Here is a 27406-nt window from a genome sequence, read left to right on the forward strand (position 1 = left end):
GCTTCAGTTAATCTGATGGTGAGTATTTAATGTTCTAGATTATATATATTCAATAATTTTTTTTAAAACAATCAGGATTTGAATCAATGTATGATCATTCTTGCCACTTCCAAAGTTAATTCATGCCCTCTCTATTATCTAAAGGAAGACCTCCCATGACTATAGAAGTGCCTTCCCAGTGTGTTCGTGTGGTTGGAGTGTATGCCATTTATTGCAGTATTATCCTTGTACCTGTGTTTGGTACTCTTTTGTAACATGCACACGCCACTTTTCTCTTGTAACACACTGTTTGCTAACTCTTCAAGGTCGCCTCCACTCACGATCTCTCCATCCTAAGCTCCACTCTCGACTCCTTTCAAAACTGGATGTCAACTCATCAACTGATTCTGAATCCCTCCAAAACTGAATTCCTTCTCCTCTCCTCCTCACTCTCTCCTCCCCCGGTTCAATCATGGATGGATCAGATGAATCTACTTACCAATAAACCCATCATTGTCGACAGCGCAAAATCCCTTGGTGTCACACTCGACAAAAAACTCAATCTAATCCCCCACATCAATTCCATTGCAAAGTCTTCTCGATACCAATTGCGCCTTCTTTGGGGAATTTGTCGCTTTTTCCCGGAGCAGGACCTTAAAACCCTGGTGCAATAGCTGGTCCTCTCCAGACTGGACTACTGCAATTCTCTTCTTACTGGCCTCCCCAAATCCCACTTGTCCCCCCTTAGATCTGTTCTCCATTCAGCAGCTCGTTTCGTTTTCGCCAAAAGAAGCGACCACATCACATCGATGTTATCCACCATGCGCTGGCTTCCCATCGAGGCTAGAGCTATCTACAAGACTGCCTGTATCACCCACAAAGCCTTGCACTCCTCCTCCACTCGCAAATGGCGAACAAGCTGAAACTCACTGGAGGCGCTAGACCATCACGTAATGCGGAAAATCTACTGCTTGAACCTCCCACTTTCAAGAAGGAAAGATCGATGACCCAATCCTTTTCAGGCAACGCGGTGAGAATATGGAACTCACTTCCGCCTCAGCTCCGGACCACCACCTCCTCCCAGATCTTCAAAAAGGACCTCAAAGTTCTCCTCCTCCAAAGACACCTCCTAAAGTAATTCACGCCCTCTCTATTATCTGAAGGAAGACCTCCCATCACTGAAAACTCTGGGACATATTATCAAGGGCAAGTATCGCCGCTTTCTCGGCGAATTGTGCCGAGAAAGCGGCGATACTGCCAGAGCCCTATTCACAAGGGCATTTTAAAGCCTGCCCCAAGCCCACTTTGCATGTCGGCGATAAACATCGCTAATGACATGCAAAGTGGGCGTTCCCACATCCAACCACATGATAAATGTGGTTGGAGGTGGGAACACCCTATTACCAAGGAAGGCGATGTGAGGAAAAGACCTTACGATAAACTCATTTATCGCAGGTCTCCCAACGCCTGCTCTGACCAGGCGTTAGGCATTGATAACATGGGGGTGTGGATCATAAAGCTGAATCTCATGCCCCCATATTATCAAGGCCCACATTAGCGCATGAAAACAACGTTTGTTTTCATGCACTAATGTGCCATATCGCCGAATTTCTATTCGCCTGCCTGATGCGCATTGATAATCGCGCGCTAAAAAGGCGATGAAATCCGGCGATACGGGAATGTGCGTTGTGCGTTTTCCAACGCACTCCTCGGTAATATGCCCCTCTAATCTCCATGACTATGGAAGTGCCTTTCCAGTGCGTTCGTGTGGTTGGAGTGTATGCCATTTATTGCAGTATTATCCTTGTATCTGTGTTTGGTTCTCTTGTGTAACATGCACACATCACTTTTCTCTTGTAACACACTGTTTGCTACCTCTCACATTTTGTTTGCTTTTGATACTTGCACAAGTGCCACCATTGCCTACGTAACGTTTGTTCTAGTGCCTCAGTGTCTAGCATATATTGCAGTATATTACCTCTAATTGTACTTTGTTTTCTGTTGTAACCTGCACACTTGTCACTCTGTCCGCCTGCAATGCACTGTTTGCTACCTCATGTATTTTGTTTGCTCACAGTCACTTTTACCTCATGTAACTTACCGTCTGCTTTTGTAATTTGTTCATTTGTAATTTTTCTTTTCCTTTTGTGAAGCGCTCTGACGCCTTCGGGTAAAGTCCGCGCTATATAAAAACGCATAAATAAATGAATAAATAAATGACATCTTCAACAGTGGTAGTGCATCACTACTGGCAGTATATTGTTTTACCTGGGAGCCCCACAGGGACATCTATTGGCAGCCTGTGGTACTGCATCACTTCGGTAGAAGGGAACAGCCCCTCCACCCCCCCTTCCCCCTCCTTCCCCCTCTACCTCCCCCTGACAGGAAGTCCCCGCGCACAAACGGGTTCACACTTTCGCCTCTTCTGAATGAAAAATTTCCTAGCTAACGTAACGGAAAGTTTCAATTCTATTAAGGACTAGGAGGCGAGGATTATGCAGTCCTTTCTTCTCTTTATTACCACAGCAATTCAAAGAGAAAATAGTCAAAACATATCAACAGAACCACAACTCCCATGAGCACATGGGGCACCGTGTCCATAGCAACCGCCAGCCAATGGTATCGCCATCCGATGTATGACTAGTGTTTGATGTGGGAAGACACTAGAATTATAGAATGCTCCACGCACACACTCCCAGCTCAGTGCCCAAATTGAGTGTTATCAAAGACTTTTACCATCTTGGTTTTGCCCTGACCCACTGCATTGTTGGCCTCTTTGTAGCATGGTAATCAGGAGGATGTACGTCAGTACAACGCGATCTTTTAGATCGCGGTACTTTACAACGCTGCCATTACAACGCAAGTCGTTACAACGTAGCCGTGACGTCCCTTCCTCTTCCTCTTCTTCTTCTCTGTGAGGGAAACCCAGGAACGCTCATCAATCCTTCTGGTCTTGTCCCAAACCAACACAAGACAACCGTTATCCAGTCCTTCTTTCAAGAAAGAAAGCAAAGAAAAGCAGTACACAGCCGCCATGAGTAAAACATAATAGCATATCAATGCTTCTAAGAGAATCAGAATATGCAAAATACTACAACACCAATTACATAATAACATGATGCAATAACGGTAGCATTGAGAAAAACCCATAAATCGTTACTTACTGAGTTACGAGGTTGTGTGGGCGGGTCGAGACCGACAAGTCTCGGGAGGGATAATCCTCGCCTCCTAGTCCTTAATAGAATTGAAACTTTCTGTTACGTTAGCTAGAAAATTTTTCATTCTATGTCAGGACGGAGGCGAGGATTATGCAGTTTCAAAGCTTATCCACCACCAGTTCAGCCGCTCCATAGGTTTGAAGTAAAACTTCTTGAACGTGGACTCGGAGGACCAGTCTGCCGCTGCCATAATGTCCTCCAGCCTACCTCCCACCTGAATGGCTTTAGAGGCCATAGCTCCCCTCGTGGAATGAGCTCCAAACATGGTGAAATCTATCCCCGCTTCGGTCATGATCCATCGGATCCACCTAGCAATGGAAGGAGTTGAGCAATGAGAAGCTGACGCTCTCCGGGGGGGGCGGGAGTCCGCCGTCATGTCCTCATACGCCTTAAGGCAACGCACCACACAGAGTTTAGGTTGTTCTGGAAAAGAAGGGTAGGATACCGACCTGATATTAGTCTTGGTCCTCCTAGCGACCATGAAAGTAACACCTTCTGGAGTGAACATGCGCGCCGTAATATCCAGTGCTCGCACGTCCGAGACGCGTTTGCACGACACCAGACACAAAAGGATCGCCAGCTTAGACGACAGTTCCTTTCGTGTAAGATATTGATTGTCATGCCAAGAGCAAAGAAATCGCAATATGATGTTGACATCACAGAGATGCCTATATCTGGGTTCCGGGGGTTTGGAAAGTCTGACACCTCTCATGAGTTTGCAAACCCACGGATGCTCCCCCGCTGGTTTACCGTCGATGTAAGCATGTCCTGCTGAAATGGCAGATCTGAAAGAATTGACAGACCGGTAGTCCAACCCCGACTGGACCAGTTCAGCCAGAAAGTTCAGAATGTGGGCAACATCCGCCCCCACGGGATCGGCGTGTCTTGCCAGATACCAACGACGCCACCGTTGCCAAGCCGATCTATACCTCTTGATGGTACCTGGGGCCCAGGCTCTACGGATGAGCTCCTCAGCGTCCGCCGAAAGGTGTCCGTCCTGCCAGCGTCCCCTGAAATCCTCCATGCCATGAGGTGCAAGGTCCCCTGAAGTATCAACGGATGCGGTTCCCCCAGGGGGCCCGCAAGCAGTGAAGGGAACAAGGGCAGCCGAATCGGGCAGTCCCATGACAACTCTAGCAGAGGGGGAAACCAGGCCTGGGCCCGCCGGAAGGGGGTCACTAGCACCAGGGAGGCCTGCTGACGGCGAGCCTGCGCCGCTACTCGAGGAATCATAAGAAACGGGGGAAACGCGTAAGCGTGCTCCAGCGACCAGTCTTGCAGAAACGCATCGACCGCCGTCGCCTCCGGGTCCGGCCTCCAACTTACGAACCTCGGAAGTTGACGGTTGAGTCGGGAAGCGAACAGGTCCAACAAGCACGGACCCCAACTGTCCATCAAAGCCTGGAAGACAGCAGGATGAAGCCGCCAATCGCTGAAGTCCTGGAAATTCCTGGAATGCCAGTCCGCGATCGAGTTCTGAGTGCCCGGGAGATATTCCGCCGACACCGAGATTCGTCTCTCTAGACAGTAGTGCCAGAAGTCCTTCGCCAGGTTTGCCAGGGCCCGAGACTTCGGTCCGCCCAGGCGATTGATATACTGCACCGCTGACACATTGTCCATGCGTAACAGGATGCAGCGAAGGAACCCGCCAAGAGTTCCAGGCAATTGATATGAAGCTGGAGCTCTTCCTCCGACCAGCGTCCCCCCATCGTGATATCGCCGCAACGAGCCCCCCAGCCCGTCCTGCTGGCGTCCGATTCGATGACCAGGTCCGGGCTGGACCCGAAGATCGCACTGCCGTTCCAGGCACTCATGTGATCGATCCACCAACGCAATCCGTCCTCGTCTCCTCCGTGAGAGAGATGAGTTCGGAGTATGTGAGACCCTTCCGGAGATGTTGAGCCTTCAGTCGTTGAAGGGCCCGGTAGTGCAAGGGGCCCGGGAAAATTGCTTGAATCGAGGATGAGAGGAGGCCCACGATTCGCGCCAAATGTCGAAGGGAAATTCTGTCCTTCCGAAGGGTCTGGGAGAGTTCCTTGCGGATCTTGGTTACCTTCTGCTGAGGAAGGCTGAGACAAGCTGACACCGAATCTATAAGGAACCCCAGGAAGGTTATCTGTCTCGTCGGAAGGAGCTCGGATTTCCGAGCGTTCACCACAAACACCAACTCCTGGAGCAGAGCAATAGTCATGTTCAAGTTGGAACGAAGTCGATCCGGCGACTGATCCATGATCAGTATGTCGTCGAGATAGATGATCATCCGAACACCCCTCTCGCGAAGTGTTTCCACCACTGGCCGTAGGAGCTTCGTAAAGCACCAGGGCGCCGACCAGAGGCCGAACGGGAGTGACTGAAACTCGAAAACCTCCCTTTCCACCGAAACTGCAGGAAACGCCGGTGAGGTGGGAAGATAGGCACCGTGAGGTACGCATCCTTCAGGTCCAGTCGGACCATCCAATCCCCTTGGAGGAGAATGTCGCGCAGCAGATGGATTCCCTCCATCTTGAAATGGCGGTAAACTAGCCACTCGTTGAATTCTCTTAAGTTTATGACCGGGCGAAACCCCTTGTCCTTCTTCTGAACCAAAAATAGGTTGCTCAGGAACCCCGAAGGGTGAAGGCGCGTTCTGCGGATCGCGCCCTTTCGGAGGAGCTCCGACACCTCGCTGTCAATAAGACTCCTGTCCTCTGAGGAAACAATTTACGGGCGAGGGCGAACTTTCTGGAGGGGAGTACCGTAAAATTCTATTCGGAAACCCCTGACAGTCTGGAGAACCCAAGGGTCTGAGGAGATTTTGCACCAGTTGTGGAGATAATTCCTTATCCTCCCCCCTAGCACGGACGGGGAAAAAAGAGTAACACTCACCAGATGGGCCTCCCGGAGCATTGGCTCCGCCATGATATCCTCTGCCGCGTCCTTTGCCGGCACCTCGAGAGGGGTAGAAGTTTCCCTGGCGGCCATTGTTCCAGCCGTTGTTACGCCGCTGCTGGTTCTTGTTATTAGGGCCTTGCTGGAACTGGCGGCCGGAGGAGCGACCCCGTCCTCTTCCGGCCCCTGCAAAAACCCGTCCAGGGAAAATCTTTTGGATGGACGTCTGCGCCCTGTCCAGTGCAGAGAATGTGGTGACGAACTTATTCAGCTCCTTAATAAAGAGCACGCCAAATAACTTGCCTTGTGCAATAGGCCCTGCCTCCGAAGTGGCCAGATCCCCCAGTTTAGGATCTATCTTGATGAGGAGAGATCTCCTCCGTTCCGCTGCCAACGCACAGTTTGCGTTGCCCAGGAAGCATAGCGCCCGCTGCGCCCAACCTGCCACGACCTCCGTGGACATCGCCATCCCCGATTCCTTGGCCCTTTCGGCTAACTGGATGATCTGGGTCACGGGGCCCACGGCGTCCAGGAGCTTATCCTGGCAGTTGCGCCAGGAACGATCTATGCCCTTCCTAGGGTCCTTCATAAATTTAGCGAAGAACGCATAAAGCTTCTCATCGATGTCCGGGGTGGACGCCACTCTGCCCTCCAGCTTTGGGCAAGGGCACTCTCCCCGCATGCGGGTCCGAACCTCCTTCTCAAGGGGTTGACGAACTTTCCCCGCCACATACGCTGCTACTTTGGGGTCAGGGGTCCATTCCGACGATCTAGGATGGTAGATTTTGGTCGGATCAAACATATCGGGAGTTTTGTCCTCCCCTTCCATGGACCACGAAGACTGGGACGCCGGGCGCCAGGGACGCCCAGTGTACTCATCTTCGTCCTCCGAGGAGACCGGGGCGACCTCGTCGCCATCCTCTCCGGGGTAGAAACCCTCCCGGCAGGGTACATGCTTTAGCGTTTGCGCACTCTTGCGGAAGGAGTCCCTCAAGCGATCGAACTCCTCCAGGTGCCCCGCGTGACGCTTCTCTGACTTTTTCTCTCCCCCCGGCACACCTTTTGGGCCGCGGTCGACAGGCACTGCGTTACCAAACACCCCGGGGATACTCTGGGTGAGGGCATCCACTCGCTTCCGCAGGGGCGCCAGCACAGTGTCCAGTGCCTGTGAAAGCGCGCGACCAACCGCCGGTGGCATAGGTTGGGTGCAGCAAGATTCCTCCACCTCCTGAATGGGGGGGGTTAGACTGCCCAGCAGACTGCATTTCTTGAGGGTGTGGGCACAAAACGCCTTATGCCTAGAATCCAAAAAGGCAGCCCCCTCGCCGGTGCTCTGACAGCCTATCTGTCAAACAAAACTAGGTGCGGTACCTACAAACAGCCACAAGGTGGCGCCGTGCACACAGCGCGTTGCAACGCACCGAGCCGGTGTCCGGGTGAGGGTTGGTGAGGCCAGCAACAAACTGCCTCAACGCGCACACCTGAAAGGAGAAAGAACCGCGAACGCAGCCTTCCCCCCGACGGTGGCACCCCACAGAGCCGAGGAAGCGCGAGGACGCGCTTCGCAACAGTCCGCGATGGATCGGCAGAGACGGCGCAAGCAGCGCCTGTCGCCCGTCAGCTGCCACAGGTCAAACTAGGGAAAAAGCGCACTAAGGGAAACAGCGCTATTGCACAGGCAAATAACAATTATAAACCACAATTACTCGAACACAATACGTCAGAGAGGAAAAAAGATTGACTTAACTGACGAGCAGAGAAGAAAGAGGAAGGGACGTCACGGCTAGTCATACATCGGATGGCGATACCATTGGCTGGCGGTTGCTATGGACACGGTGCCCCATGTGCTCATGGGAGTTGTGGTTCTGTTGATATGTTTTGACTATTTTTTCTTTGAATTGCTGTGGTAATAAAGAGAAGAAAGGACTGCATAATCCTCGCCTCCGTCCTGACATAGAATCGGAAGTTAAATCAACGCTACTTTTCGGAAACAAACCACCCGGAAGTGCACCACTGCTAAGGAGGGAGGTCACACTCCATACCATGTCACCAGACAGTATCGTTGGTTCGATAACTGTCCCCGAAAATGTGGGTGATTTTATACCTCTTTGCGAGAACTAGTTATGGTTAAGTAGAGAGCTAGGCTGAGGGCGCATTCAATAAACAGGCCTCCAGTGTGCACGGTCGCAGGAGGCAGCAGATCCGGTTTCGTGGAAGCATTACAGGCTTAGGTCATACGACATGAGACCCCTCTCAAAGCTCTGCGAGCACGGACACTGGGTCATTTGTGTGTTGGTCTAACGTCACGAGGCCAGGTGGAAACAAAAAAATGCTTTTTAATTGATCTGAATTCCCGGAGAAAACAAAATGTAATGTGGATGCAAATGGGTGCAGTACCGCAGGCTGTCCCAAGGTGTCCCTGCGGAGCCCTAGGGGACATCTAGTGACGGCCTGTGGAACTGCACCTTCACTGCTGACGATGGAATAAGATAGGCACGATTCATTCACGAGCTGTCAAAGCCTGATAGTTTGCAGTATTTTTCTTTTGTGGGTTATGTTTGATACATTAAATAGGGAGGGAAAAGCGCCAGTTCTTTGAAGAGTTTCAGGTCTGTACTCTGTCAATATCTGCGCTGGTCTGCGCTGGCCCTTAACTGTTCGCAACTTTTCCTGTCTTTTCGTGTTTTTCTGCTTGCAGGATTCAAAACTGCAGCTCATCACTTCATTTTGAAAACCCCAAGCTTTTTCACAGCGAAACCACGCTCTCCCCGTTGTTGATGCTTCCCTGCGTGGAGAAGGGAGTTTAATTTTTAAAGCTATCGATATTTCTTTGTGTACAGATGTTATCTTTCCGTCTCCTTTTAATTTCATCTGTGGTTGCTAGGCTTGTATCTGCTTTAATGTTTTATTTCTAATAATGATCCTTCAAGGTATAGCCACTGTTAAAATGTAAGGTGATTGTAAAGCAGGTTTGGCTGATATGGCCTTTAGTGCATCAGACAAAATTACACTAAGAAACATGTGTGCACTGAAGTAAAACATGCAGGGCTAGAATTACCATGACTGTGCAGAGTTACACAAGAGCAACAAAGAATCTGCTTTGCTGAGCAAAAGTTATTTTCTAATGTAAAGGTGCCCTTTTCTCATGAAAATGGCTCTGCTCGCTGTTTTGCTGTGAGCATTATAAGGATGTAACTTGGGCAGACATTGCAAACACCTATACTTTTTGACAAAAAGTTCAATCTACGAAGATTTTGCATATTGAACTTTGCCTCCTTGAAGCAGGCGCTAAATTAGAGAAGTGTTTTTATTTCTCTAAAAATTCATTCTTTGTGTGTGTACTGTACTGTACAGCAGACATTCAATTTGTGTCTATGCATAGAATTTTGAAGTGGAAGTTTCTAGTACAAATCCTCAGCTAGACATCTTATGCACACCCCTTTGCGCCATGTTCTAAGGGTTATGAATGACACTAGGCAGCTTGTTTGGGCATCGGTTTAAGGAATGACAGCAGCAGCATGCAATTTCTTAATAAATATGGCTCTGCACTGCATTTTTCCCCTTGAGTGATGCTGAACATTGGTTTCTGCTTTGCTTTGTGTCATAATTAATGTTTGTCCCTTAGTAAATAATTTTCACTGACAAAAGCAGTTTGGAATGTATACATGTGCCACATCCACAAAACAGTTGCAAAATAAACGATGGACAGACGTTGCAAGCATTCATCCCCAGTCACAAGGATCTGGGTTTAATCTATCATTCTTTTGCTCACCACACCACCCCAGTTTAAACCTAGCCAAGTGCAAATCCTAGCTGTCCTTTTAGTTTTTAGCCATAACCTGTCCTCTATTAGTAGTCAATGGACAGCTTTCACCTGTGGCAGTAAACAAAAACAGTTCAGAAGGTTAGCCATGGGCTATAAGAACAGTCCATGCGTCTTTGCCACTCGCATTGTCTCTCTTTTGAAGGGACTCGACCCTGATGCGTGCTTGTATGTAGATTACATTTATCTTACAGACGACTAATTATGGCCGCATCTGTGTCGCGTTGACTGCATCATTTGTATGTTTGCGGACTTCGGATACAAATTTAACTTTGCAAAATCACACATTGCAGAGTACACAGTGATGTTCCTGGGCTATGAGCTCAAATATGAAGGTCGAGGTTTAGCACCTCACTTCCTGGAGAAATGCGCACAACTGCGCGCTCCTATAACTCTGAAAAAACTACAGTCTTTGCTGTTTTATTTTTACTTTGAATATACTTACATTCCCGAATATGCCCAGCGCATCAATCCTCTTTTTGCTTTGATACAACCTACTTTCACCAAATCTTGCTGGCTGCCTGAACATTCAGCCGTCTTGAGATCTTTGCAGGCTGATCTTCTTGAATCTAACACCTAGATTCATCATCGGCATGTTCTGCAAGTCTGTAATAGCGATTTTTAAGGAATCGCTATTACAGACTCGCAAAACGGGATTCAAGTAGAAATCGCAATATTTATTGCGATTCCTACAGCTTCCTTATTTGGGATTAGCTAATTGCTAATCGCAAATAAGGAATAACTCCCCATTCATTCCTATGGGCCTAAAGGCCCATAGGAATGAATGGGGACACATATCAATGTGCGAATCGCTATTAGCGAATCGCATTTTGAGTTTGCGATTTCAAGGGTGCAGGGGTGTCCAAATGACACCCTGTTGCACCCCTGAAATGATATCGGACGCTGCTGTTACGCACACACATGTCCCAAGGACATGTGTGTGTGACATACAACTTAGAAAAATGCACTTAAGTGCATTTGTCTAAGTTTCCGCTATTTACCACGAGGTTTGACTTCGCGGTAAATAGCGGCCCAAAATTGCGAATTCGCAATTTTTTAATGTTTCATGAATTGCATTTAAGGAATCTCAAATAGAGATTCCTTAAATGCAATTCCTCGCAAAATTGCGAATTCTATATTAGCGAGTTTTGCATTTGGGATGATGAGTCCCTAATGCAAAAATTGTGCTCGCAAAGGGCCAGATTCTCAGAATCTGGCCTTTTGCGAGCGCAATTTCCCTTGATGAATCTGGCTGTAAGTTCTTATTGACTCGTGACAACCACACCAACCTGGCAATAAGAATTGTACCTGGGGCGGTGGGTTTCATGTACCCGACTTTTAATGAGGGTGACACAGTCCCTATTGCTTGCAAGTCACACTTGTACACTATGGCTGAAATGCGATTTTCCTCTGTGGAAAAAGTTTTGACTACAGTGCAAATGGCGATTCTAAAGGAATGAGAGCTGTCGCAGGGGAAACGCATGTTGGTTGTTACACTGTATCCTGCCTTGGAGGCAGTGACGAAAGCCAGTGTACCAAATTCAAAAGCTTTGCGTCCTCGGTGGATACAATGGGCAACATCCTTGGCATCTGCGGATGTTACTTTCATTTTCGATTCCTCTTTGCAAACTCAGGAGTACTTGCAGTATGAATTCGTTCATCCGGCTCCTCTGACCATGCGCCCGCTGGAGGATTTCCATCGTATCATTTACACTGATGAATCGGCGCAACCAGCGACAGGATCAAAGCATGCTTATTCAGCGGCCTGCGCAATAGTGGTTGGTACTATGGTGAATAGAGAGTTCAAGTCCGATGTCGTGCATACACAGACATTAGGGGACTGTACGCCCAGTTGGCAGAGCTACGTGGTCTGGTGCTTGCACTGGAGTACGCTTACCCTTGTGTGACTACTCTAATTGTGAGTGACTCTTACTACTGTGTTCAGTCTTACAATGACAATTTATTCTTTTGGACTCAAAATGAATATCGTCATTCGAAAGGTAGCACAATCAAACACAAAAAATGCTATGGGTTCGAGTTGCTGAGCTTAAAGAATGGCTGCTGCTCGGGTTTGAAATTCATACTCTTGGTCATCAGCGCATAGGGGTACACGCTGTTGGTAACAGTCTTGATGACGAAGCAGCAAAGAAAGCAGTAGCGACATATGTAGTAGCAGCAGTTACACGTTCCAAAAGTAAGATTGATGATGACATCTTGGCAGCTGTTGCTGCAACAGAGAAGGAAGGTAAATTACCCTAGAGGTTTTCCTTCTAGATACTCTTATCATTTAAGTCCTGATAAAGTTCCCTATGTGAGAATTAACGACGTTGGTGACAGATTGATTCCTAACGCGGACCGCAGGTCATCCTTGATAACTGCCACTCACGAGGGTATGGCCTCGGCTCATGCTGGCGTTTCTGCAACAGTATCTCTTCTACAACAGCGTTACTGGTTGTGCGGATTATACAAACAAACACATGATTATGTCCTTCATTGTGACATTTGCCAGCTGATTAAACCTTCTACTGCTGCACACCCCCCGGACACAGTTGTACATATCTAATAAACCACTTGGGTGTGTTTATTTAGATCACTGCGGTCCTTTCTCCTCTGGTACTGCGTATAAGTACCGCTTAGTTGCAGTGGATTCGTACACACGCTTTGTTTGGGTCTGGCGGGAACGAAGTGCTGATGCCCGAACTGTCATAAGGGATTTGTGTGGGAATTTTTGCATGTGGTACCTTTCATTTGCTCCAGGGTCCAACGTTCGCCTCTAAGGCGTGCAAGGATGCCATGCGTTCTTTGGGGGTCCAAGTCAAATTTTCGTCTCCATACAGACCTGAGGGTAATTCAGTTGTGGAGCGGATGAACCGTGACAGCTAGGGTTTTAGGTACTGGCAGGAACTGGCTGGTGAAGGCAAGGTAAAATACCCAGGCAAGACACAAGACAACAATCCGGCAAAAATGAATCTTAGACAAAACAATTTTCAATTAATACGTATAACCAACACGAAAAAAGAGCAAGATGAACAATAAAATATATCAACGTATAAAATTTAATCATATAAATATATCTGATATACATATATTTGATATCATATCAAAAACAATTATTGTTTAAAAACATTATCAAGCAAGTATGAATTTCTCAATCATAATGTACAATCCTGGAAAATAGTGAATTTTTGATGATTTACAGGATTAGTTCGAGAAATGGAAGACTGTCTGGCCCATCTCTATAGCGTTCAACGTGCACTTAATAATCTCCCTAGAAGGTCTCTGGGTGGGCGGACCCCATATGAAATGCTCTTTGGCATCAAAATGTTTGTTCCAGACATTGAGGGTCTAGACACGGCGGCGCCTGCCTCACCGTTTGACGTAGATGACCATTCTGCTGTGTTACAGAACCTACAAAAGAACCGTACAGTCTTGCAAAGGAACACTTGCCCTCCACAACTGATGCTGTGCTTCAGATTCCGGTAGTTGGCTGGCTACCCAGAGTCAGTGACCTGGTCCCTGAGAAGGTGGAGAACAAGAAGGAGTTTGGCCCTCATATCGTGCACCGGTTCCTGTGCTTGGTGTGCAGGGTACAAGAGCAGTTATTTTACCTCCACTTCCTGGTCGCAAGGAAAACAGGTACATCTCCATTGATAATGTCAAACTACAACGAGTGGCCGATTCTTCTTAGTATGACACCAGCGGTCTCTTGGCCAGCAATGCTGAGAAATTCTGTTTTGGCTCTGGCAACTACCACCAGGCCTGACATTGCCATTGAGATGCATACAGTTACAAATCCTTTATTGCATCCACCGGCTGGTGCTCCCCTTGATGATACTGAGTATATTTACCCCATAGATTTGTTGATGCCCAATTTGCAACTTAGGCACCTCACTCCTCATCACACATCATGAAGAGGGTCCAGACTTTTGTAAATATCAAATTTTTGGCCTGTCTTAGATGGGATTGTGCGGCATGCTGTCAAATTTCAAATCCATGGCCCTACTGAAGTTATAAATGTCCCCAATGTACTTCGTGTTTCAATGGGGGATGTTGTAAAACAAAATATACACTCTGATGATTGGGATGTCCAAGCCGTAGAGGCTCTATTTTCTGAATTGAAATATTATGCTGCTTTTGATGCTAAAGATTTGTACGTAGACTCAGCCAACTATGCACATTTATTCTGCTACCAACATTATGGCAATCATTTTCTGCACAAAGCAAACACATTTAGAAATGTGGTTAATTACACACAGTGGGAACATTGTCCAGCTCCCATTCAAGGCAGCTCAAAAACTCTATTGCCAAAGTTCACTTATTTTACTGATTTTAATCAATCCAATCCTAACGCATTTTATTTGAAGATGACTGCTAAGTCCTCTTCCAAAGTTATACTCACCCACAATAAATTACTATATTCAAAGTCCTTTATCGGCCAATTAGCAATAGGGGGCTACGAGCTGTGGAAAGATACTATTGTTCTTAAATCTGTTTGGGGTTCGAAAAGCTGTCAAGTGCAAGGCACTGAGGCTTTGCATCATACATGTCTCATCCCAAACCATATGTTGTTTTTGAATTTGATTGTTTCACAAACCACTTGCATTGGATTGGCTATGTCTAAAAAATGTAATGCTCCTTCTCCTCCTGCTTTGGGAGAATACCCCACATGGTACAATCACACTGATAGGTCCCTTAATGAATTACAGTCACTGATACTAATTTCCTCTTTCAACATTTCCAGTTTGGATCGCCAGGTTTGGTTGTTATGGCAAAGAAGTTCAGATTCATGCCAACATCGTTTTCTGAGTCTGGCCCCTGGCTATACACAGGTTAGGGTGGATCCCTGTTTTGAAAGCGACCATTCTCTCACTACCTATTCAGTAGGCAAGCTATGTCAGAACTGGCTCAAACATTCCACTTTAGCGTCAGTTAAACTCCATTTGTCCAAATTGACTGACGATGTTGATTTGAATGACTTTGTGAAAGGTCTTGCGGCAGGCAGGTCCAAAAGATGGATATATGCAATTTACAATGAAGTTTGGAAATTGTCTCAAATTGAAGCTGCTTCTAGATTAAGAGCTATTGATCAAGCTAATTTAGAGAAAGTGCTTGCAGCTGTCGATAATAGCATTAATACCCTTTCGTCTCGAATGTACACATTAGATAATATTGTTTCAGCTGTTGTTGATATTGTACAAGATGATGTGTCTGTTTTGTACCATGGTCGAAATCAATGATGTTCCATTATGCAGTTTGCTTGAACATTACAAACATTAAAAGCTGGTAAAGTGCCTTGGGATTACATGAATACCTCTTCTCTATTTTTACTAACATTTGACTGTAAAACAGCAATTTATGTCTATGAAGGATGCTGCATATTCACTTTTGCATATTGAAAAGTTAGAACCTTTACTATTTTTTGTGGCCGAAACAAATTCGGCAGTTTTGCTCATTCATGGGTTAATAACACTGCCCTTTCCCCTGTTTACATTCAATTCATGTATGAAACATTATGCCATAGGCAGATATAGGTATAGGAAGCGCCTATCTCCATGAAGTTTGGTCTCTGCCATTTACCTGTAGGTGCCTGAGGGAGAAGTTTACTTAAAAGGTGAAGATTGCACTTCAACACCCGATCACTCATTGGTTTGTAGGAACATACAATTACACGGTTCGTGTAACACGCAAGCTCCGAACTTACCCTGCATTTTAAAGGGTAATCCAGTCCCAGTAATAACACCGACTTTCACGTTGTTGGTTAACGGGAGCTATTTGCTTTTAAATAATGAAGATTGCTGTGGTATGCTGGCAGGGATTCCGTACATTGTGACTGTCTCTCAATGTGTAGTCTGCCGTAAAAATGTGTTATTCCCGCCTCCGCATGGGAAGCTCGATGTATCCATCTGACCTTCCATTCCGACCATGAAAGCAGAGTTCAACAAGATGAGTCGAATAAGGGCTCTATTGTCTCAAAAAGAAGTCGCCCATACTTCTTTGCGTGAAACATTTGTCCTTCACGTTGCAAACACCCGCACTGAAGTGCATGCCCTTTTGAATACTGACCTCCCCCTGCATTTCGGTGTTTTGATTCACACTATATTCAATGCCTTGTCGACCATGGGCTTGGCGCACTTTTTTAAAGTAGTACGTTCTGGCCCCGTGACCTCATTCCAAACTATATTTGGTGTGATACCGGCATTTTTTCATTCCATTTTTTCCAGCCTCTTCGGCGGTTTACCATTAATTCTCGCCTTGGCTGCTGGTGTACTGCTGTTAATTTGTTTGCTCAAAAATGACTGCACAATCTGTGTCACACGACAATCTGCCCCGGCTGCTTCTGCTTTGCAACCGGATGCTTGAATACTATGGAACGTTGCCTCTGGCTACATTGAGTGCAGCATATGGATTATTGTTCCGATTCTCCTACTTTACATGCGTGCAGCCTGTCTTCCATTGCCTGGATTGCAGTTTTGAATGGGGTCTGGATTTGTGTCTCTGCAATACGGTGTCGCCTAACCCGGATTATGATCAACTATTGAGTCCCTTAGTTACTCATGAGTTGGAATGTTCTGGCATCAGGATTATGGCCTTTGCAGCGATGCATGGAGTCCAAAGGGATTGGAATATATGTGCGGTGACACATGACTTCCTGGCACGCAGTTACATCGAAGACCACCCGAGTTGTCCTCTGATTGTGCTAGAGGCTCCGGCTATCGAAGAACATGTATGTTCCTTCCCATTACTTAATTGGATGGCAGAAATGTTCTCTGATGATAGCAATGACTTCCTCTTGGAGGCTGTTGCAACGTACTGTGCCTATACGCTGCTGGATTGAATTGGCGTTGATCCAACTACACCACGTCCAGTGCTTGAACAATTTTGTACTGTTTTTAAACTTTACACTTTGGATAGTGCACTCTCCTTTGTTGCTTTTTCTAAAACTATTTGGAGTACTTTGGAATATTACTTCCAATTATCCAGTTTGGCAAATTTTGAACTTGGTTCTGTCTCACTCGAACTTGAACTCTGCGTTCCAAAATATCCTCCCTGTTGAGCGTGTTCCGATCAAGGGAGGGTGTAGTGAAGGCAGGGCCCTGCTTGCGCACATTGCTATGTTAACAATGTTAGCTGTTATTCAGGCTGATCGGCCCACGCTCTAGACATAACAACATGCGGCTGCAGCTAACTGAAATTCTAGCGCCTTTAATATTGCACTGAATTCATGATTTGAACACTTGGAAAATATCTATTTCGGGAGAGAGAGAGCATTTGCAGATCCTGATGTGATTCATCTCTACTGATCTTGGAGGTATGGGGTTCCCCATTCAAGCCTAAGAGACCTTCTAATATTATATAGAACCTAGGGGCATATTACCAAGGAGGGCGATAGGCGAATATCGCCGCGTTAGCGGCCGTTTTCGCCCGCTAAGCGGCGATAATTCTATCGCCCATTAACAAGCTGTCGCTAACAGCAGTAAGCGACAGCTTGTAGGCGATAGCGAGCGGTTTGGGGCCCGCTTTGCATGTCAGCGATATTTATCGCTAATGACATGCAAAGTGGGCGTACCCAACCCGTTAGCGACTGAAAGCAGTCGCTAACGTCGCTATCGCCTATTAGCAAGGCAGGCGTAGCGATGGAAATATTCGCGCTAAGCGGAAATATCTCCAAAAACTAACGCCTGCTCAGACCAGTTCTTAGCCATTATATCCAATGGGAGGTGGATATAATGGCTAAGACCCTGTTAGCGATAATACGTGAATATCGCTGTATTCTCAGCGATATTCACGCATTTCGCTGCTATCACCTGGATTTTTATCGCTTTTGAGATAAACGTTGCTAATAGCAAGTTATCTCAGCGATAAAAACCGGTGATGCACCGCGATAAAATTATTGCCGCTAACCCTACTTAACGATAAATATCGCTATTTGTTGGTAATATGCCCCCTAGTTCCTAGCAAGGGAGGGTGGTACACGAGGCACTATAGGACCTGTTTCCACTATCATTATAATATGATTTATCCTTTTGTATTTTATGGAATTGTAACAATGCTGATCGTATTATTTTTAATCGTCTGCCTTCTTATGTTAGCAAAAATACTGCATCTTAGAGCACGTCGTTAAAATAAACATTTTAAACTTTTCCGTGTCTCTATTTACTCAAGTTGTGGACTGGTATGAGAATAACAGACGAAAGAGTGTTCTTGATTCCCACCATTCCTGAGAGTAACCTAGGTGGCATGTTCTTGGTTGTCTAATCATTGGTACCTTTGCTATAGGACGAAGAGCTAATGAGACACTGATGCTAGTCGGTTAGGGGTTCTAGGTACTGAGGTGAGTTTTTTGGTCCACCACAATTCACTGAGGTTCTGGGTCTCTATGCACAGTTCTGTGTATGAGCAGAATCCCTGCAACAGTCCTAGGGACTCACCACAAGCAGGAAAGTCGGAGCAGGCTCCGAGCAAGCAGGGGAGCAGACTGAAGCAAGAGAACATACAGGCCGAATGCACAGGAGTCGCAAGAGGACCTCAGGCAGCTCACCAAAGATGGAGGTCCACTATGCAAGGACTGCAGGGAGGATGCTTATCTTCAGGAAGTGAGGTGCTAGAGGCTGGAGAGTCTTTTAGCTTGAAGATCTCTAGAATGGAGAGCCAACAAGCCTTGGTAACGGCAATCCGATGCGGTGCACAGGAGTTCAGTGAGGGATATGGTCCTCAAAATTACTGAGAACAGAAGCCAAGCCTTTAGGGGAGTGTAGAACCACCACCTGTGTTGCTTGGCCTTTGGAAGGATGCAGGACGTTAAGAGCAGCAGACTGGTCAGTTTCATTGCAGTGCCTGCAGATGCAGGGGAGTGACTCCTTCACTCCAAGGAAGATTTCTTTGGGTGTCCTTGATACCCACAGGTCTACTGAAGAACTTGGATGAAGCACAGACACAGACGATGAAGAAAACTTAAAGAACGGTGAGACCAGGAGCAGCAGGAGTCTTCCAGGTTGCAGTCTCGGTCGAAGTCCAACGAAGTCTATACTTTTGAAGAGCGACATAGTTTCAGGGCTGAGTCTTGTCCTACGAAGAATCTAAAGACCCACCCACAGGGAAGCTCTTAAATACATTAAGGTAAGGATTGGACTGACTCGAGGTTCCCTCCCAGAGGTGGGGCTAGTCAGAAGGGAGGATACTCCCCTGTCCTCTGTCCAGTTTTGCGCCAGATCGGGAACCAAGGGTTCCTAAACTGGCTCAAACTGGAGTATGCAAGGAGGGCACCATCTATGCCCTTCAAAGCAGTGTGTTGGTGCTTGCAAGCGCCCCCCCTCCCACACAATCCCAATACACCAAGTCCTGTCTGGGAGGTGGCCACACCTCCCTGTGACCTATTGTTCTACATTACCCTGCTCAAACCTGTCTCAGCAGCAAAAGGGTAGGTTTGTGTCTATGGTCGGCAGCAGCACTAGCTTTCTGGCAGACCCTGAAAGGCCTAGGGAGCCCCCTAGAACATGGTATCATACTTCTAACACTGGAATCAGTTTTGGGGTATAATTCCAAAATGTTTGTTACCATGTTCGGTGCCGTCATTATATAGTTACATTGCTATAACCTAATTCTTGTTGGTTGGTGCATTTTCCCTATTCTTGTTCTTTGCCTTGCTGCTCAGTCTATGGTGATGTAATTTGAAATGTTGAGTGTGTGTGGCTTGAGGAGATGTCAGTTGGAGCAGATGGGCTGAGCAGCAAGGAGGCTGCTCCTGGTGGGGCACGCTCAAGAGCAAGCGAGTCTTCTATGACGTATTTGCAATCAGCTGCCATCTGACGCCTGCCTGCATTAACGTACTCTGAGCCATCCGGCTCTAGGTAGGCTGCCTGCTGCCATCTTGTGGTTGGATAATGCCACAACCTACAAGTATATATTGCGGTTAGTAAGTGCATTTTTTGTTTTCCTGCGTTTTCCTGCCTAATGCTCCGATCTTCACATGTGAGCATTTCGAGTCAGACACAGTATGGTAACAAGAGCAGTATGTTAAGGACATGTCACATCGTGGGATCCTTTTGTTCCGTTCTACACTTTTAGGAAAGAACCTCTTTGGTTCCTCTTTGATTGGTCGCTTCACACTTCACTCCTGTAATTGCAAGTCTATGTTGACCAGGAACATCGCTGGGAGGACTTCTGCTTCATTTTAGTCTTCATACTTGTAGGTTATCTTATGTTCTGCTATCTTATTTCAATAGCGCACGACTCGCCATGAGGCATCTCGGCGCTGCCTAGAAATAGAAACCTGAGGTTGAGGAAACCAAATAACGGATCAGGGCAAGATTAAAACAGAAAAGCTTTTAATTGTTTCCTGAAAATACTGTAGCTGGTGATATTGTGCCGGGCCATAGGAAGTTTATTCCAGTATCTTGGAGCAAGATATGAAAATGCTTTACCCCCTGTACGAGTCAAGCGAATTCGGGGTACCTGTAGAAGGCCTAATGTACTGGATCTGAGGTTTCTGCAAGGTAAGTATTTTAAAAGGTGAATTGTCTCATGCAGCAGCACATTATTTCAGGTATTTTCTATGTTTTATTCTTTGTGCAAGGAAGTACACTGTGCACAGTTGAGCAGCTACATCAGCATGGAAGTACACAGTGCACAGTTGAGCAGCTACATCAGCATGGAAGTATAAAGTGCACAGTTGAGGAGCAGTTCTTCACTCTGACATTACTTTTGGCTCCTCTTCGTTTTCTTTGTCGCATATTGCATTGGAACACTCAAAACACTGACAGTGGACTTGTTTAAATGGTTATGCTTCCTGGTGATTTTGACTTCTTGTGTACGGTAGTTTCACTTAACCATCAAATATACTCTACTCGGGTAAGAGGACGCTCACCAGCGGGTGCACAGTTTACATGTTTTACGGTTTTAGTATTAGTATCTCTATATTCACACTATTTTACAGTGTATTCTTATTGTTTTCTGGTAGGGAGTGCCCTAGTCCTGAATCACATTTCCCTTATTTTGATCTTGCTTAATTTCTTAGGGAGGTGTATTCCCCTATAAGGAGGTATTTTCCCCTATTACAATTTCCAGTGCGCCATTTGGGAGGTGTATTCCCCAATAGGGAGGTGTGTTTCCCCTATTACAATCCTCAGTGTGTCATTGGGAGGTGTATTCCCCTATAGGGAGGTGTATTTTTTCCCCTATTACGGTGTTTTGAGTTTCATAGGGAGGTGTGTTTCCCCTATTACAATGTTCAGTGTGTCATTGGGAGGTGCATTCTCCTATCGGGGGGTGTTTTTGCCCTATTACAGTGTTTTGAGTTTCAGAGTTTCATAGGGAGGTGTTTTCCCTATTACAATGTTCAGTTGCATTGGGAGGTGAATTCCCCTATAGGGAGGTGTTTTCCCCTATTACTACAAGTTCCTGGGTGGTGAGTACCCAACTAATGAGTTTCCCTAGGGGAGGGGGACGGGGCATTCATTCATTTGCTTATGATATTTCTTGCTTTCATTTGGTTATTCTATGTTCATGCATTTGCTTATGGTATTTTCATGCATTCATTTATGCAATGTGTTTTCTGGATTCGAGTATTTTCTGATTCGTTTGCCTTATGTACATTCAATTGCTTAATGTATTTCCTTACTATTTCTTCCAGGATGTTTATCCTTGTTTACGTTAGCAATGTAATTTTGTTCTTTTGTGCCTTAATGCATTTAAATGTCTTTTCAATTTTCTATCATTATTCATGTTTAGTTTTCTTAAGGAAGGGAGATGTGCTATAACCTAATTCTTGGTGGTTGGTACATTTTCCTTATTCTTGTTCTTTGCCTTGCACCTCAGTCTATGGTGATGTCATTTGGAATGTTGAGTGTGTGTGGCTTGAGGAGATGTCAATTGGAGCCCATGAGCTGAGCAGCTAGGAGGCTGCTCCTGGTGGGGCATTACATGGATTTTACCACCTTCCAGTTACCTATATGTGAAGCTGTTACCTTATGAATAAACCTACTACGTGTTTCTACACTACCTGTCTACGAGACATTCTTGAATTTAACATAGACATTTTGGAATGACTGATGTCCGCTATATGTCTTAAAATGGTTAACCACACTTACAAAGCCTGGAGAATCGGCTCTGGGATTTGTAGGGGTGTTCTGCTCATGCATAGGTACCCTCACACTTATAACGAAGCACCCTGCCCTCAGGGCTGAAGAGCCTGCTATAGGGGTGACTCATAGGTTTTAACTGCAGTGACCTCAGATATTAGGAAACTTATATCTGCTGTGAGAGGTGCAAGCACCAACTCACACAGGCTGCGATGGCAGGCCAGTAGTCACATTTTAGGTGAACTCCCATGGGTGGCACAAAACATGCTGCAGCCCATGGGAGACCCTTGGTGTACCTATGCCCTGGGTACCTTCATACCATATATTAAAGACTTATAATGGTACACCAGTAGCCAATAGTGGAGGTGTCAAAGTACTTACCATGTCACTTTAGGTGATAACGCGCAGTTGCTTTGGTCCTACTGAGCAGGATTCCAGCTAACTAGGTCATAAACACAGACACCAGGCAAAAAGTTGAGCTAACCGTGCTAGAAGGATCCTACCTTGCTACAGTCATAGTCAGCAATCAATCATAGCAGTCATAGCATTTGTAAAGCGCGCTACTCACCCGTGAGGGTCTCAAGGCGCTGGGGGGGGGGGGGGGAGGGAGGTGCTGCTACTGCTCGAACAGCCAGGTCTTGAGGTGTCTCCTGAAGGTGAGGTGGTCCTGGGCCCTGTCCCTCAATTCCAACCACCAACTCCTCAGAGATAACAGCGAACACCTGCTCCTCAAAGGGATCCCGCTCCTCCTGAGGTGCTGGACTACCACCTGCGGTCTGTAATGCTGCCTATAGATTGATTGCCAGTTTCTCCTTAGTTATGTGCTTGGCATCATAAAAACACTTCTTATAGTCCATCATTATCCTCTTGACTTTGGCTGCGCTGTTCACCCTGTCCACTATGGACTGCCATATGATTTTTTTTTTGCCCAATGACACTTTGGAGCTGACAATAGCTGGTGTTGGTGCTCCGTCACTGCCGCAATCAAGATCTTATTGTCCTCCTGACTGAACTTGCACTTCCTGTGTTGTCCTGTGCTGTGACGACATTAGGCCGGCTAGCATGTATTTTCTCGCAACTGATTGGCCGGACGTCACTTTTTGTACCATTGCATGATTCTTTTTATCAACTTGAAGCTCATTTTAGCGTCATTTATTTCAGCCGCTGATCCGTCCTAACGCCATGTCTGCATTGAAAATCCAACGCTAACATGGCGTTAGGGAGTGTCGTAGGGCAGCAGTTAACTTTTTGACACTCTGCTGCGGCAAAACAGAAGAGCCCCATTTCTAATAAATATCCCCCTTAGTTTTGAAAAGCCCAAGATTTTTATAGTGAAATCACACTCTCCCCATGGTAGATGCTTCACAGAGTGGAGAAGGAAGGGAGTTTCATTTTTTAAGCTATCGATATTTCATTGACTACAGATGTTATCTTTACGTCTGTTCCTAATTTTATTTCATATGTGGTTGCTAGCCTTGCATTTGTCAAATACTGTCTGCATTAATTTGTTATTTCTAATGATGATCCTGCAAGGTATAGCCTCTTTTAAAATTAAAGGTGATTGTAGAGCGGCTTTGGCTGATATGGCTTTGGTGGATCAGGCCAAATTGACACTAAGAAACATATCTGCATTGAAGTAAAACATGCAGGGGTAGATTTACCAAGATTGTGCAGAGTTACACAAGTGGTGCAAAGTATCTACTTTGTAGAACAAAAGTTATTTTGCACTGTGCCAACTCTACCTGGCCTCGATCCTGCTATTGGCCTCTGCCTGACAACCTGTGAGTCTCTAAATGACTCCCCTGAAATTCTGGGGGGCTTTAGAAGAGTACTCCTGTGGTTGCTAGGCATTTAAAAGACTAAGGGCCTCAAGTATAAAGGAATTGATGTAGGGCAGCGCCAGAATTCTTCTTGCTGTGTTATGCTGCCCTACCCCAATGTGAAAGGGCAGCAATGCACCCTATTTATGAAATATTGTGTATTCCTGTCCTTTCCCCTCTGCTGGCACACAATTTGCTGCCTAGTGCCAACGTAGGCACCCTTGCACCATGATGCAAAGGTGCTTTGTTGCAGGCAGGATACTTTTTGGGCTGGAAGGGGCACCTTCCTGCACAAAAACAATCCAGAGAGGTGTTTTTCTCATTCTATGTGTAGTATCGCAGAGATACGTTCTAGTGTTCCAGTATGCTTGTCACACACTGAACACCCACCTACCACAGGCGTCATCAGTCAGATGACCCCACTAAAATAAAAGGGGCTGAGCGCACGTGCTCAGGGCCAGTTAACCCAGTACCTCACTGTGTCTGTGTCACCTAATTTACCAGCACGTGGGCCTAGCGCCCCACATCATTACACTATGTATGCTGCAGAATGCAACACCTGTGGAAAAGGGGAAGAATGAGGAGAAATTAAAACAATTTTCCTTGTTACACCTGCTCTGGGAAGGTGCTGCCCTAGGTTTACATGATTTTGTAAATCTGGCCAGTTTTAAAATCCATGGGTGTTGCGTGGAAACACACTGCAATGCCCATGGAATGTCTCCTTCATGCAGAGTAAGGCAACCCAGCGCTTTGCACTGCCTTGCTTTACCCCATATCTGTGAGACCATGCAAAGCCGCGCAGGATGGCTTTGCATCGCCTCATAGATATGATAGAGTGACCTGCGCCACCGGAGCATCAAGAAAGTGATGCTCCAGCTGTGCAGGCCTCATGTAAATAATATACCTGCTTTGGGCCAAATATTGTTATTAGGAACTAGAGAATTGAACTTTTACATTTAGTAAAGGGAGGCAAGGAGCATAATGTGGATGAAAACAAGACACTACCTAATTCTATAACTGAGGAGAAAACTTTGATTAGCAATAACTGCAGAGGCTTATTGTCTGTTCCACAAATAATAATAATTTTTGTAAAAAAACAAAAAAGGCTAATAACATTTATTAAGAATCCCGGCTGGCACCTACAGTACAAGGACATTAAACTAAGAAGGGAGCTGTTTATTTGTTCTATTTACTTGAGCCTACTTCAGTTCATCTGTTGGCCAGTATCTAATGTTCTAGAATATATATATATATATATATATATTAATTATTAACACACAAAACAAGCAGGATTTGAATCAGTGTATGATCATTCTTGCCAATAATGCATTATTGTATAACATCTTCAACAGTGGTAGCGCATCACTACTGGCAGTATATTGATTGACTTTGGCAGTCTGCGGGTAATGCATCCCTCTTGCAGAACAGAACAGGTTATTTTCACCCCCTAGAAAGGAAGACCCCGTGCACAACCATGGTTCACACTTCCGCCGCTTCTGACTCGGAAGTTAAATCGACAGAAGTGGAACTGCACCATTGCTATGGGGGAGGGCACGCTTCATATCACCAGAAAGTTATCGAACAGCTGGTTGGTTCAATACCTTGCCCCGAGATTTTGGGTGATTTTATACCTCTATGCGAGATCTAGTTAAGTAGCGTGTTAAGCTGCGGGCGCATTCAATAAACAGACCCGTATTCGTGGAAGCATTACAGGTTTAGGTCATACAAGAGACCCCTCTGGAAGCTCTGCAAGCACGGAAATGAAGGGGCATATTATCAAGGGGGGGGCGATAGGCAATTTTCGCCGGTTTAGCGGCTAAGCGGCGAAAATTCTATTGTCCTATTAGCAAGCTGTCGCTAACAGCAGTTAGCGACAGCTTGAAGGCGATAGCGAGCGGTTTGGTGCCCGCTTTGCATGTCAGCGATATTTATCGCTAATGACATGCAAAGTGGGCGTACCCAACCCGTTAGCGACTGAAAGCAGTCGATAACGTCACTATCGCCTATTAACAAGTCTGGCGTAGCGATGGAAATATTCCCGCTATCGCCAAAAAGTAACGCCTGCGCTGACCAGTTCTTAGCCATGTTATCCAATGGGAGGTGGATAACATGGCTAAGAGCATTTCGTCGCTAATGCGAGAATATCGCTTTATTCTCAGCGATATTCTCGCATTTCGCCGCTATCGCTGGATATTTTAGCGCAATGGAGAAAAACGTTGCTAATAGCATGTTTTCTCCGCTAAAATATCCAGCGATAGGCAGCGATAAAAAAAAGTCGCTAAGCGCATTTAGTGATAAATATCGCTAGTTGTTGGTAATATGCCCCGAAGTCATTTCTGTTCTGGTCTTATGACAATAGGCAAAGTAATACAAAAAACAAGCACACGTTTTTAGTTGAACCCTGGAAAAACACACAATGCAATATGGATGCGAATGCAATATGGATGCGAATGGGTGCAGTACCAGAGGCTGTCGCACGGTGTCCCTACAGGGACATCTTTTGACGACCTGTGTACCTGCACCTTCACTGCTGACGATGGAATCTGATAGGCACGATTCATTCCAGAGCTGTCAACGCCTGATAGTTTGCAGTATTTTTCTTTTGTGTGTTATCTTTGATACATTAAATAGGGAGGGAAAGGCGCCAGTTCTGTGTCGAGTTTCAGGTCTGTACTCTGTCAATATCTGCGCTGCTCCAACTCTTCCTGTCTTTTTGTGTTTTGTGCTTGCAGGATTCAAAACTGCAACTCACCACTTAATTTTGAAACCCCCAAGATTTTTATAGAGAAATCACGCTCTCCCTGTTGTTGATGCTTCCCAGTGTGGAGAAGGAAAGGAGTTTCATTTTTAAAGCTATTGATTTTTAATTGTGTACAGATGTTATCTTTCTGACTCTGCCTGTTTTTATTTCATCTTTGGTTGCTAGGCTTGTATTTGCCAAATATTATCTGCTTTAATGTTTTATTTCTAATAATGGTCCGGCAAGGTATAGCCTCTGTAAAATTAAAGGTGATTGTAAAGCAGGCTTTGGATGATATGGCCTTTAGTGCATCAGACAAAATTACACCAAGGAACATCTGGGCACTAAAGTAAAACATGCAGGGGTAGATTTGCCAAGACTATGCAAAGTTACACAAGTGGTGCAAAGAATCTACTTTGCAGAGCAAAAGGTACTTTGCAATGTAAAGGTGCCCTTTTCTCATGCAAATGGTGCTGCTCGCTGCTTTGCTTCCAGGGGGCTTTACGTGGACGTAACTTGGGCAGACATTTCAAACACCTATAATTTTTGACAAAAAGTCCAATCTACCACGATTTTACATATTGAGCTTTGCCTCCTTGGAGCAGCCACTAACTTAGAGAAGTGTTTTTATTTCTCTAAGATTTTTATATTTGTATGCATACTGCACTGTACTGCAGACATTTAATTTGTGTCTATGCATAGAATTTTAAACTGGAAACGTATTTATTGTATTTTTAGAATTTTATATAGCGCGTACTAGATCCGAACCATCGGGTATCAGAGCGCTTTACACGAGCACCAGTTTTGTTACAGATGAACACAATTATTTTTTTTGTTAGGCACAGGCAATTAAGTATTTTGCCCACAATCACAGGATGTTG

The sequence above is a fragment of the Lissotriton helveticus genome, chromosome 6 (assembly GCF_964261635.1).
Source record: "Lissotriton helveticus chromosome 6, aLisHel1.1, whole genome shotgun sequence".
NCBI lineage: Eukaryota > Metazoa > Chordata > Amphibia > Caudata > Salamandridae > Lissotriton > Lissotriton helveticus.